Raw genomic sequence first — 12,847 nt, 5'->3', positions numbered from 1 at the left:
CTCCATGTGGTTAAAACAAAATTTGATAAAGTTTCATTTTTACTTTGTCTATATTCCCCATGTGGAAGACTTCTGGGGTGGAAATATCCTTCACTAATGTTGTTCAGTAATTCATCTGTAAATCATTTTTATAGTCTTATAGCTTAGTGGAGCATTGAGAAGTTGAATGTTTTGTCTGTGGTCCCACAGCAAGGGTTTCCAACATAATTTGAACCCAATCCTTTCTGACATTAACCCTGCCCCTCTATCCACTACACTATGCTGCTTCTCCTCGGATTAGATAATGGATGTAAAACAAGTTGTAACCACATATGACAACATCGGTATGAGGGTTGGTTCATTTGATTTTTTTCCCTGATAATTAGACAAGCTTGAAAAGTTTCTTAAGTCCAAATGTCCATTATTTGTACTTCTTCAATGGTAAAATATTTAATGGAAAGAATCATCTTCAGTTGTCAAATCTTGAGCTTTAGCATCTCGTTTTCAGGGTTCTCTCTCTTTTTTTTTTTTTAAAGTTTCCTCCTCTTAGGTGAGAATCACTTGCCAATGCTTAAATATTATCTGACATCCTATATTTATTGATCAATAGATCTATTGATCAGCTGTCTGCCAGGATCCATGCTGGCAAGGTCAGGAAGAGGTAATTACTCACTGGGTAGGCTAGGGTCTGCTACAGGAGCACTCCTCTCTCTCTCTCTCTCTCTCTCTCTCTCTCTCTCTCTCTCTCTCTCTCTCTCTCTCTCTCTCTCTCTCTTCTCTCTCTCCCTGCACATACGCTTGCTTGTTCAGTATGCACAGTGCATCGTTCTCCCTGCTCCGAGCTGCCTGATGAGTGCATGCAGTTAGTGCAGGCACACACACACACACACACACACACACACACACACGCACACTTCTGCACTCTCCCTCAAAGTGGAGCGTTAGTAACTGCAGTCAGTCAACCAGAGGCTCCTTACTTCTAGTTCAGCGGAGCCACTGGCCAGCCACTGCCAAATCCTGCCTGTAGGGACCCAGTCACAGCGTGGAAAGCAAGTTTCAGAGGATCCCAGGAGATGCTTCTATCACATCTGATGGCCTGAAGTCACTCAGTCTCCAGCCTATTTCCGGTCACTTTTGTACCAGCAAGAGTGTCCTCGTCTTAAGAGAGAAGACTGTCTGGGGGAGGAGAGAGCCGGCTGATCAAGGTAAGTGCCAGTCATCCTTATAATCACTAGGCTGCTGAATGCATGTTGAGGGGACCTACCAATTTCAGTAGCAAGCAGCCTCTGTGTAATTCCCCTTATTCAGGGGATGCTTTGCAACTATGGCATTAACCTGGAACACTTGGTAAAGTCTCCCCCCACTCAAGTAAAGTAAGCAAAGAAAAGAATAATTTGATTTATGGACACATTCAGAAATTGATTAAAGTTTCTATGTTGGTTGATAACTCAGTCTGTCAAAACCAACCTGCACTTATCAGTATTCTGCAAAGAAGATGCTCAAACCAAGGGCCTCCATTCATTATTTTGCTGGGATCATCCCACTTAATATAACTTGACTAGTATAACCTTAGAAATACGTGATAATTGTCATATAACTCTGAATATGAGCCCTAGAGTTTTTAAACAGGCTTCCCTTATTCAGTGGGTATCATGCAAATCTTTAAAAATAACAGCAGAGATGTGTGAGCCGTGGATCGAAACTATCCTGTGGCATTTAACACTTGGAAACCTACTTGGGGAAAAGTTGCTGAATCACAGAAGTTTAATATTCATGCAGATGTCTATATTTGTAAAAGAGAGCAAGTGTTCAAAGTGTCTTCAGCTTTCAGGGAAAGAATGTGCATGCCTGAGGAGGGAAAACTCTGTATTTAAGGAATTAGTTCTGAGTCAAGTTTCTGCAGTTTGAAACCAGGCAAAAGAGAGACACACACAGAGTCTGGTTCCTTTGCTTACAGGTAAGCCTCCAGGACATTCTCAGTTGCATTACTGCTTGTCAAATCCTTTTTCTTTCACTAGACAATGGGGACTTTCAGTGTTTGATACTCTCACTATACTTTTAGGCATTCCTGCAATATGTTGTTACCCACATTCATAAATAAAATATTTATTCCATTAGGAATATGCCTAAGGAAAATGTTTTTTCTGCTTCATGAATTGACAAGGACTGGTGTGGTGTGCATCATTTTATATGCTTTTTAAAACATTTTCCCAAAAAGGTTAAATGGAAAAAAAGAGAGAGATAAAAATCTGACATGGGAAGGAACTGGGGACTGAAGTGATTAACTTATAAATGAAAAGTGTAAAGCCGGCTAGAAGATAAATCCTAAGTCCAAAGTTGAGCACAAAACTCCATGTAGCTTTTGGTCCAAAAAAGAGAGATTTCAGCTTAGAGACTTATTGAAGTATATGGTCATTGACTAATGACAATACTAGAAAGAAAGATAAGGACTGGCTTGGTATAAAAATTACTTTTAAGTATTTTGCTGTCTTTAACAAAAAAGTCATCTTGGGAAGTATTTGTGAACCAGGGAGCCACGTCTGCAATCTTTTCCTTGAAAATGGAGAAACAGAAGTTGATTTTGATATGTCAAATGAATAGTAGAAGATTCAAGCAACTCAGGATTCTTTTCAAACTTAGTAAGCCCTTTGGGTCTGGAACTTGGTCACTGAGCAGCTCTAAGGTAACCTGACTAAGTAGCTAACTCCTTTCCCTGTTGCCAGAACTCCTTCAGGAAGGAGTCTCCTCTGAGTTGTTAATTCATGGTGTCCAGTGGGGAAGAAGAGTTTAGCACTTTCAGCTCCCTTTACTGCTTACTAAAACAGAAGCATTTATGTTGCTCTGTAGGAATTTCCTGCCATATCCTAGGGTATTAAGTCTATACTGAATCTATTTTGTGACTCCAAATTGGTTATTCATAAGGGACATTTGTATAGGTAGGACAAAATCTGTCTTTGCCAATATCTTTTAACATCAAAATTGAAAAGTACAACTCCCTCTCTGTGTGTGTTTGTGTGTGTGTATTTGTGTGTGTGTGTATAATTGCAGGATTCAACATTGTGTTTCAAAGAGTGCTAAAACTTTTCCAGGGCAATCTGCAATAGTTAACTGCTGGATTCTTGGTACTGAGATCAGTACTGCTAAATGTGTTGTAACCAGAATTTTTATTGTAATAAATGACAAAGATACAGCTATGTTATAGTTAATTTTATGTCTTCCGGGAGAAGTATACATACATACATACATACATAAATATGTATGTATGTATGTATGTATACTTCTCCCAGAAGACATTTTATATATACATATGTGTATATGTGTGTATATATATATATACACTATTTGGGAAGAGAAAGAGAAGTTTCCATTTAATGACTCCCTAACCCATTCCTTTCACATTTTTCCTCAGAACATATATGAACCCTGACATATGACCTGAGCCCTGAGATAGAATCTTAAATTTTTCATCTGAACAAGTACGAGATGAGTAAATTTGATCTTTCAGATAGCTTTCCCCTCTTCTTCTATGAGGTAGATTTACCAAGCAGGTAAAGAGGCTATCTTAATATCTCTGATCTTTAAGCTGGATAAGAATTCCATGGATATCTTTATAAAAAAAAGTTTTTTATCCAAACTGTTCTTTGTTGGGGGACTTTTGTTAAACTGACATTTCCTAAAAGAAGTCCAACGAATGATGAATATGTAGTGAAGCAAATGCTGAGCTTAGAGGTCACAACACTAGCTTTTCCATACTAGATGATCAATGAAAATAGAGTGGGTAGTTACAGTTCACATTTTGTATTATATTTAGCTTTCTTGAACTTTGATGTTTATCTAATTCCTCCATGGATTTATGCCCCCTTCCCTCTAGCATGAAGACCCATAAGACAGTATATTTCTTTTCCCTTACCATTTTCTCAGATGACCCAGAAATGTATGTATGTACATACAATAGAGTTGAACTCAATGTCTATATATATGCATTAAAAAATCAGCAAGTATCATAAAAGGTAAGCAGGTACAGACTTTGGAGAGAATCATCTACCTGTTTGCTACAACAGACTTCCAAAAATTATCTTGACTTTTAAGTCAAGCTGGCTCTAACAATGAAACCCCATATAGATCCTTAAGAACCACACTGAGTGATAGCTGTACATTAGAATAAAAAGAAGAAAACTGTACAGTTTCAATATTGAAGAGAATTAGGATCCAGATGGCAAGGCTTTTTATAGCAACACATTGGATTAAGTTTCAAACGTCTGTGGCTATTGCCCTGTTCCATTCTCTCAGCTGTAATGCAGTTTGTCTGAAGGGCCAATTTCTAAGAAGTGTAATAAAAAGGCAGAGCTTTGAATTTTCTCTCAATGAACATTTTCCCATCTCTATTGACACTTTCTTTTATGACTGAGGAAATTCCACTTACACTTTAAGGGAGAGTGTTTCCCTTCCCTCCCTATCATATCACTAACTGATGCTGTCACAGGATATACTTGATTAAAGCCAACATAAGCCTAGGATAGTAAGAGAGTTTGACTTGGAAGATCTGTTATGTTAAGTTTCAATTTGACTTCCTCAGTACCTCTTCTATATTACCTTGTCTCTCTGAAGTCGGTTCTAATGGACAAAACTAGAAGATACTTTTAAACCATAGCTAGGAACCTTTTGATTGAGATGGTCTGATTTGTTTTCAAGAAGAATCATTGTTTTCCATCAACCACCCTTTCCCCAAAGTGGATATCTCCTATACATCTATAGAAGATCTAAAGACGATGGCCACTCCACTCATGAATTATTGTTAAAAGTGAGACACCCAGTGGAGATGGTGAGTAAAATAATTTACTAATACTATGCCTCAAATTATTTTATTTCTCTGAGCCTCAGTTTCCTCATTTCAAGATGAGTAGAAAATACATTTTTACTTTATTTAAGATTTTATTTTCTCTCAGTTACAAGAAAAGCAATATTTTTACATTTGTTTTTAAGACTTTGAGTTCCATAATCTCTACCTTTTTACCTCATCTCATCCCTCATTAAGAAGGAACATGAGAAGTCATATAAAACATCTCCATAAAAGTCATGTTGTAAAAGAAAACATAGATCCTCCTTCCATCCCCCAAAAAAACCTTCAAGAAAAAAAGTGAAAATGATGTATGCTTCCATCAGGATTCAGACACAATCAGTTCTTTCTGTAGGTATTGATAGCATTTTTCATCATAAGTCCTTTAGTTCTCAGTTCATTGTATTGCTGAAAGTATCAAAGTCATTCACCGCTAATCACCCCACAACACTGATGAGCAGAGAAATTTAAAGTTCATTCTACAGTCATTCAGTTTCTTTCACTGGGTGTTCTAACATCACTTCTGGCTTTAAAGTTCTTTGTTGGTTTGGGTTCTAAGGTCCATGTCGGCTCTAATGGTCTATGTTTGAAGGTCTATGTCAGTTGTAACTTCTTATGTTTTAAAGACTTTTTGGTTTTGACATATTTGAATGTCTCTTTTAACTCTGTCATTCCATACTCTAAAGCAGAGTTTTCAAAATCACAGCCTGCAGCATTCCCAGGAGAACTTGAATTAGATTTTCAATGCAATTGAGAAATATTTAAGGAAATAATAAAATTATAATATAACAGACAACATTACATTTTAAAACTAAGTCAATATGAAGCCCACAGGCATTCATATGTACCAACAAGTGTGCTCTGTTTCTATTTGAATTTGACCTCATTGTTCTAAGGAACTCAATAGCTCTAAAAGAATATATGATTATTGTTGAGATTCTTGCTTTCTATGAGAAAACTCTTTTAATATTTGAATTGATCAGCACTTGCACTTTATAAATAAATCTTAAAAATTTCCCTCCATTACCTACTTGTAAAAACATGTCCCTGTGACCCAGCAAATGTACAGCTGAATTTCCAGGGGCCGTTCTTTAACTATACAGTAATAGTTTTTTTCTCCTTGGGTTGCATGTTCATTTGTCTAGGCAATCAGACTGTGCAAACCAATAATTCACTACCTTGAAATATGGGGGGGGTGAGAGAAATTCATTTCTGTGAGATATTGTTTTCTTGCAGCAAAGTTACTGATCTCTTGCTACAAGTGTGAATAATGCATGAGATGATTTCATCTCAAGAAAATTTCAAAAAATGTTCTACTTGTTTACTGAGGCCCAAAAGGGCAAGATGGGACTGGGGCAGCTTGATGCAGAGTAGAGACTACGGGCTGAGAGGCAGAAAACCTGGGTTCCAGATTGTAACAATCATTGACCCGTTGTACAATCTTGAACGAGTCACTGAACTTTTCTGAGGTTTAATTTTTATATCTGTCACATTAAAATGTTGGCCTGTATAATCATTAAGGTCCCTTTTAGTTACATTTTTTTTTTATTCCATGAAACTTCTAGTAACTTTTTGACAGTCTTTAGGAGTTAAATGAGTATATCTATAATTGAAATCAAGTGGTAATGTTTGAAAAAAATAACTTCCTGGTGATTTGGGCAAAGGTGAAAGCATTGTCTTTCTAAAGCAGGCTGCCTCTGATCAAGATCCTAAGTCCTAGTTCTACTCAGCACTTCTGTCTTTCTTTTCTTTCACATTTTCTTCAGGGCGATTACCATTACAAATGCTATCAGAGCATGGATTCTTTTGGGGCAGTCCTGGTGCAGAGATGAAAAACTAGTTAGATGCACATGAATGAGACCCTACCCCTGGCAAAACCCATCCATCAGGGGTCTCCTGCCTCAGCAGTAAACTAGTGCTTCTGTTATGTTCGAGTGTTGTGATGTAAAAGATGAAAGAGTCAAACACCTCATTCATCAAAACGGGGAGAGTGAAGAGAGTTGGAATAATCTGGATATGCTATTTCAAGAGAGTAGCCTTGTTCAAATCCTTCTTTCGTCCCTTTGCTTCTCTTCTGTCAGTCTGAGAGTTACCAAATCTGATGTTTGAGTGACCTCTCCTTGTCACTGGAATGCTGTTCTCATCTCATATTTATTATATGAGACTTTCAAGTTCCCACATTTATATTTTTGTTCATGTCAGTCAATAAGCACTTAATAGGCACATATTATGTGCTAGGCATTATGCTAAGCACTAGGGATTCTAAAAATGGTGAACAACAGTCCCTACCCTTAAGAAATTCACAATCTAAAGAAGTGCTCCTCAAAACTAGAAATATACTCCTTTCCCACTTCTCCCTGGAGTTTCAAGCTACATTTAAAATATGGCTTAGGAGCCTTCTCCCAAACAAAGCTTTTCCTTATTTTTCACTAATAGTTATAGCATTCTCTCCCATTTGAAATTTCTGTGCTTTTCCTATGGTTTTGCATACATGCATAACCTATATGCCAGTGCAAAAATTATACTCACTTAGTTCAATTTAAGCTTTGTGGGAGAGAGACTTTTATTTATGTCATTTTTTGTCAGTTGTAACGTTGCATCTTTCATAGAGTAGATTTTTAATATATATTTGTCAGATTGGATTGACTTGAAATGTATCCTGATTTTCCCCTTCTCCTCCATACCTATTCTGTGGGTATTGTCTTTGATTTTACCTGACATTGATTATCTTTAATTCAATTATTTTCCCTGTCCACTTTCTATTATCTCATTTTGGGTTTTGCATCTTCCTTTGTGTGAGTAAAAATGCAACTGTCATAATGAACTATTGCTTTTTAGCATTCCTAGACAGTCAGACGTGCCTATGAAAGCTTCTAAACCTCGAAGCAATTGAAATTAACTGGGCTTTATTTTTTCTTTTCCTGAAAACCTGAATTTTTTTCTGAATGTTTTCCTGAAAAACTTTTGAGTTTACTATATCTCTCATATCTCACTTTTCATCCAATTTCCTGTATTTTAAAGTTTAAAATTAATTATATAACCTTCTTCTTTCTTTTTCCCCTTTCTTGACCAATCAGCTAAAATGTCTTCTCTGTGATATCCCATTCATATGCTCTTGTTCACTCTTTCCACTGCCACAAGCCAAATTGAATCCTTCATCAATATTCTAGAAAATTAAAATAGTCTCTTGGTCACCTCTATTAACTCCTACTCTCTCCCATTCTTCACTCTACTGCTAGATTAACTATCCTTATATTTGATCTGATCAGGTCTCTTCACTACCCAGAAATCTTCAGTGATCCTTCTTTCATGAAAAATATGGTTAAAACTCCTATGACTGGCATTCAAAGATCTTCCACCTTCACCTTCAAATCTGGCACTAATTTTTGCAAAACTGGGATATATATCCACTGTCTAAAATGCCTTTTCCTTCCTGGATTTTGGATTCTGCCCAGTCTTTAAAAGTGAACTCATAATATCCTCCACACTATCTCTGAGATTTCAGTAGCTATTCATTCCATTTTCCATCATGACACGTCCCTTTGAAGGAACATGGTGGAAAAAATAATAGGTGGGTTTGAAGTTAGTAATACCTGGATCTGAATTCCATTTTATGATAATTGCTGTGTAAATGTAGGTCATTCATTAAATAGAGCTCTGTCTCTGAACTTCAATTTCCTTATTGAAAATAACATTATAATTGTTACCACACAGGATTATTTATAAGGATCCAGTGAGATGATTCATATGGGATATTTTGCTTAAGTAATTTTATAAATGCTAGCTACTATGGTTTTGCTTAGCTTTCTCATGATGGGTCAGGGCTATGCAGGTAAAAGTTTAAATCCACTCATATGGGTAAGTATATTGGGTGAGATTGCATATTTCTTACATATCAAAAACAGATTTTGAACCTAGATCTTTCCTGATACTAAGCCTTGTGCTCTTTCTACTATAAAATTCTGTCTCTCTAACTAGAATTATTCTTAGTAATTCTTGCATTTGCAAAGGATTGCAGGGAAAGATGGCATACAAAAATAGGAAGGATACAGGAGATTAGTATTTTAGTTCAACAAATATTCTTGAGATTTCTGCCATATGCAACAGACTGGCAAAATAAAGCAGGAAAAGATTTCCCGACCTCAAGTAAGTTGCATTTTCCCATTCTATTGGAGCAATTCACTAGATTTACTGATAATTATTATGTAAGAAAAATTGAGCCCTACTAACAGAGTAAAGTGGAAGAGAATGAGGGAAGATTCATTGTGAAGATATTGATATCCTGAAAAACAATCCAAGAATAAGTAGGATGAGTTGGGAAGTGTAGTTCATGCCATGTCACTTAAATGATATAACTGGAGTAGCTAGGAGGTTCAAAGAATAAATTTCCAGGTCTGGAATCAGAAAGATCATCTTTCTGAGTTCAGATTTGACTTCTGACACTTACTGAATGAACCTGGACAAATTACTTAACCCTATTTGCCTCTGTTTCCTCATTTGTAAAATGATCTAGGAAAGGACTTAGCAAATCATCCAGTGTTCTTGCTTAAAAAAATCCGCAAATGGGCTCATGAAGAGTAGGACATAACTGAAATTAATGAACCTCAAAGGAGAAGACTTGGTGGAACATAATAGTTATCCTTAACTATTTAAAAAAGTATAATATTGAAGGGACATTAGGCATAGTTGGCTCAGGTTTCAGGGATAGAGAGATAGGAAGGAGAGTAAGAAGGAAAAATAAAAGGAAACAAACATTCATTAAGCACTTACTATCTTCCAGAAACAATTTACAATTTACAAATCTTTTCTCTTTTGAGTCTTACAAGAAGTCTGGGAGATAGACAGCAATCTTTGTTCTCATTTTACAGCTGAAGAAACTGAGGCAGACCATGTTTAAGTAATTTTTCAAGGGTCGCAGAGCTAGTTAATGTCACAAGTCAAATTTAGACTTAGGCCTTTCTGATTCTAGGCCCAACCCTCTATTCATTGTGCTATCCAGATGCTGCTATTTTACATGATGGAATTTACAGTGATAGTGACTTAAGATCCATTCAAGAACTAAATCTTGTTTAAAAAAAATAAGGACAATCTGTCTAAGAGCAAGTCATTTTACCTCTGTGTACCTCAGTTTTCTCATCAGTTGAAACAGGGCAATAATGTTTGTGTGATCTACTGCACAGGATTGTGAAGAATGAAACACTTTGAAAACTGCAAAGCATCACATAAATATGAGCTATTTTAAAAGGGCTTTCAGATCTTTTAGTTTACCTGATTCTGATCATAATCATTATAGGTGGCCAGGATGATGTTATTACCCCCATTTGTGAGAGTTAAGGTGTTAAATCATAGAATCTGGTACTCAAAACCAGGTTTGACACCATTATTCATTTAAATTACCCTAGGTTTTTTTTTTTAAACCTTAAATTTGCTTGACTTAACCGAAGCATAGAAACAGTATTAAACAGGAATGTAATGTTTAATTTGAATGTCTGTATAGAAACTCCTCTGGTCAGAAGGCTAATATACATTGGTACCAATACAGTACATAGGAAAGTCATAAACTCAGGATGAGTTGGTCATGAAAAATCATATTTGTGTGTTACCAGGAAGTCATATGTCAGACTAAACCCTAGGCTCCCAAGCCAATCAATTCTTGAGGACAAAGGACAGTTCAATTAAAAAAAAAAAAAAAAAAAATGCCCACCCTAGGTATAGAATAATCTTAGGAAAATTTAGCTTGGAAAAAAAAAAAAAAAAAAAAAAAAAGTTATCTTGGCTCTGGTGATAAGGGAATAATTGCACCAAACTTTTTTATTATAATTTAGACTAAATTTCAAGAAGATAAAATGTGTAAGAGACAAATATCTAAAGCTTTGTTGTTGTTGGGGTTTTTTGTTTGTTTGTTTGTTTGTTTGTTTTGTTGGATCAATTCTACCTATGAGAATCCTTGATAGGACTTCTGCAAATAATCAAAAAAGGTTCTGATTTTCCAAAAATTTTATCTCTTCTTTGGCTGTTCCCAAAATGGAAATTGGAGAATGAAAATGTGACTAAGACAGAAACAAAACTCCACCATCATACTGAATGCATTTCAATTTGTATGCATAAAATTGAGGGCTGGGGTTGGTGGCAGTTTCAGTGTGAGATTATGAGGAATTGTAAAATAAGTCACTCCCTGTTTCACTTTTTTTCTCTTTCAGAGACAGATGCTTATCAACTCCATGGCTTTTTTTCCATTTAAGGCTTTTATAAATCCTCAGTCAATATTCACTGAGTGAATTGTGATGTGCTCTGTTAATCACTCTCTACAATGTCCCTTAAACATATGTAAATTAGACTTTTGATGAATCAGAATATTTTGCAGATTTTCTGCATAAATCACAGAAAAAAAAAAAAAAAAAGAACATACCTACCAAAACAAATACACACATACATTCTCCAAATGTGGGTAAATCACATGATATTTTTTTTCATTTCATTTACTTTTGAATATTGAGGCCTAAACTATTATGTTTTAGGTGGCAAATTGCCAACTTCTCAGGAATAAATATTGTAGATTTTACACAGAATTTGAGGAAACAAAGTTGTTTTTTATAGGCTTCTCAGGATAACAATGCTCTATCTTGAGATTGTGATATCTGAACAACTATTGCTGAAAAGTATTGAAATATATATATGTACACATATATATGCATACATACATATATATATACACATATATACATATATACATATATGTACATATATATACATACATATATATATATATAAAGTATAAAGTGACATAGAATCTCAGAGTGGTAAGAGGACTCAGATGCCATGTATTGCAACCTACAATTGTAATCTCCCCCATAGCATTCCTGACAAGTAGTCATCTAATTACTACTTGAAGATCTGTAGGAAAAAGGATTTCACTACTTCCCAGACCAGCTCACTCCATTTTAGTATAGTTCTAACTCTTAATAAATGCTTCCACTCATTGTTCTGAAATATAAATCTCCTCAACATATGGTTTCCCCTGGTAATGTGTAGTTATTTCAATTATAATTCCTTTAATTGATTTTTACATAGCATCATATCTAGTTATTTTGCCACCCCATGGGCATCAGTTAGATATGTACCAGATTGCCAATGTCCTTTCTAAGATACAGTGCTCTCAGAATTAAACATAACACTCCAGAATTTAAAATTTTCCCAATCCTAATCAAAGGAATTCAAGAATTCTGGTCAACTTTCTATAAGCTAATGTATTTTTAGAATGAATTAACATGAATAATATTTTTAATGGATATAGTTCTCTGTTTGAGTACACTTTCTCAGGATCAATGCTATTCAGCAAACATGGTAATTTAATAAATATGAATTAAGGAATATTTGTGTGGTAATCACTGTGTCAGGCATTGGGGAAGTAGGGATATAAGATTAAAATAGAGCACAATTCTGTATCCTAGGAGCTTACATGTTTTGAAGTACATAAAACAGATACAGATAATTGATATTCACTAATTGCCTTTGAAGTCTGAGATACAAATGGAGAGATCAAAGAAGGTGCCCTGGAAGAAGTTAAGTACAAGATGGGATTTATGAAAAGATAAATAGGGGAAGCTAGTCTACTTAGAGAGTGGTCCTCAAACTTTTTAAATAGGAGGCCAGTTCACTATCCCTCAGACTGTTGGAGGGCTGGACTATAGTAAAAACAAAACCTCACACTCTGTCTCCTCCTCTCAGCCCATTTGCTATAACCCAGCCAGCCTCATAAACGTCCTCAGTGGGCTGCATCTGGCCGGCGGGTCTTAGTTTGAGAACCCCTGAGTTGTAGAGTCATGGATAGAGAACAGGTCCTGGAGTCTGAAGGACATGAATTTAAATATATATATGTATATATATATTTATTATATTACTATTTAATTTATTATATAATATTTTATATTATATTTAAATATATATATATATATATATATATATATATATATATATATATATATATATATATATATATAAATGAGGAGAAAAGACAATCTATCCATAGAA

At 35.4% G+C, this 12,847-nt stretch overlaps 1 long non-coding RNA gene across 2 annotated transcripts in view; it reads left to right on the top strand.

The window, feature by feature from the left end:
- Nucleotides 1–807: 807 nt before the first annotated feature.
- The window catches only part of LOC141563455 (uncharacterized), a 1,961,515-nt gene continuing 1,949,475 nt past the window's right edge, over nt 808–12,847 (top strand). Inside the window, exon 1 of one of the 2 annotated variants that reach the window (XR_012488424.1) lies at nt 808–1,184. This is a non-coding gene — a long non-coding RNA (uncharacterized LOC141563455). The remainder of the gene's footprint in view (nt 1,185–12,847) is intronic. The other variant, XR_012488423.1, reaches the window with a different exon arrangement.

Source organism: Sminthopsis crassicaudata, chromosome 3, assembly GCF_048593235.1.
Source record: "Sminthopsis crassicaudata isolate SCR6 chromosome 3, ASM4859323v1, whole genome shotgun sequence".
Classification (NCBI taxonomy): Eukaryota; Metazoa; Chordata; class Mammalia; order Dasyuromorphia; family Dasyuridae; genus Sminthopsis; species Sminthopsis crassicaudata.
The sequence above is the reverse complement of the archived record's forward strand: the minus strand, read 5'-3'. Positions and strand labels throughout refer to the sequence as shown.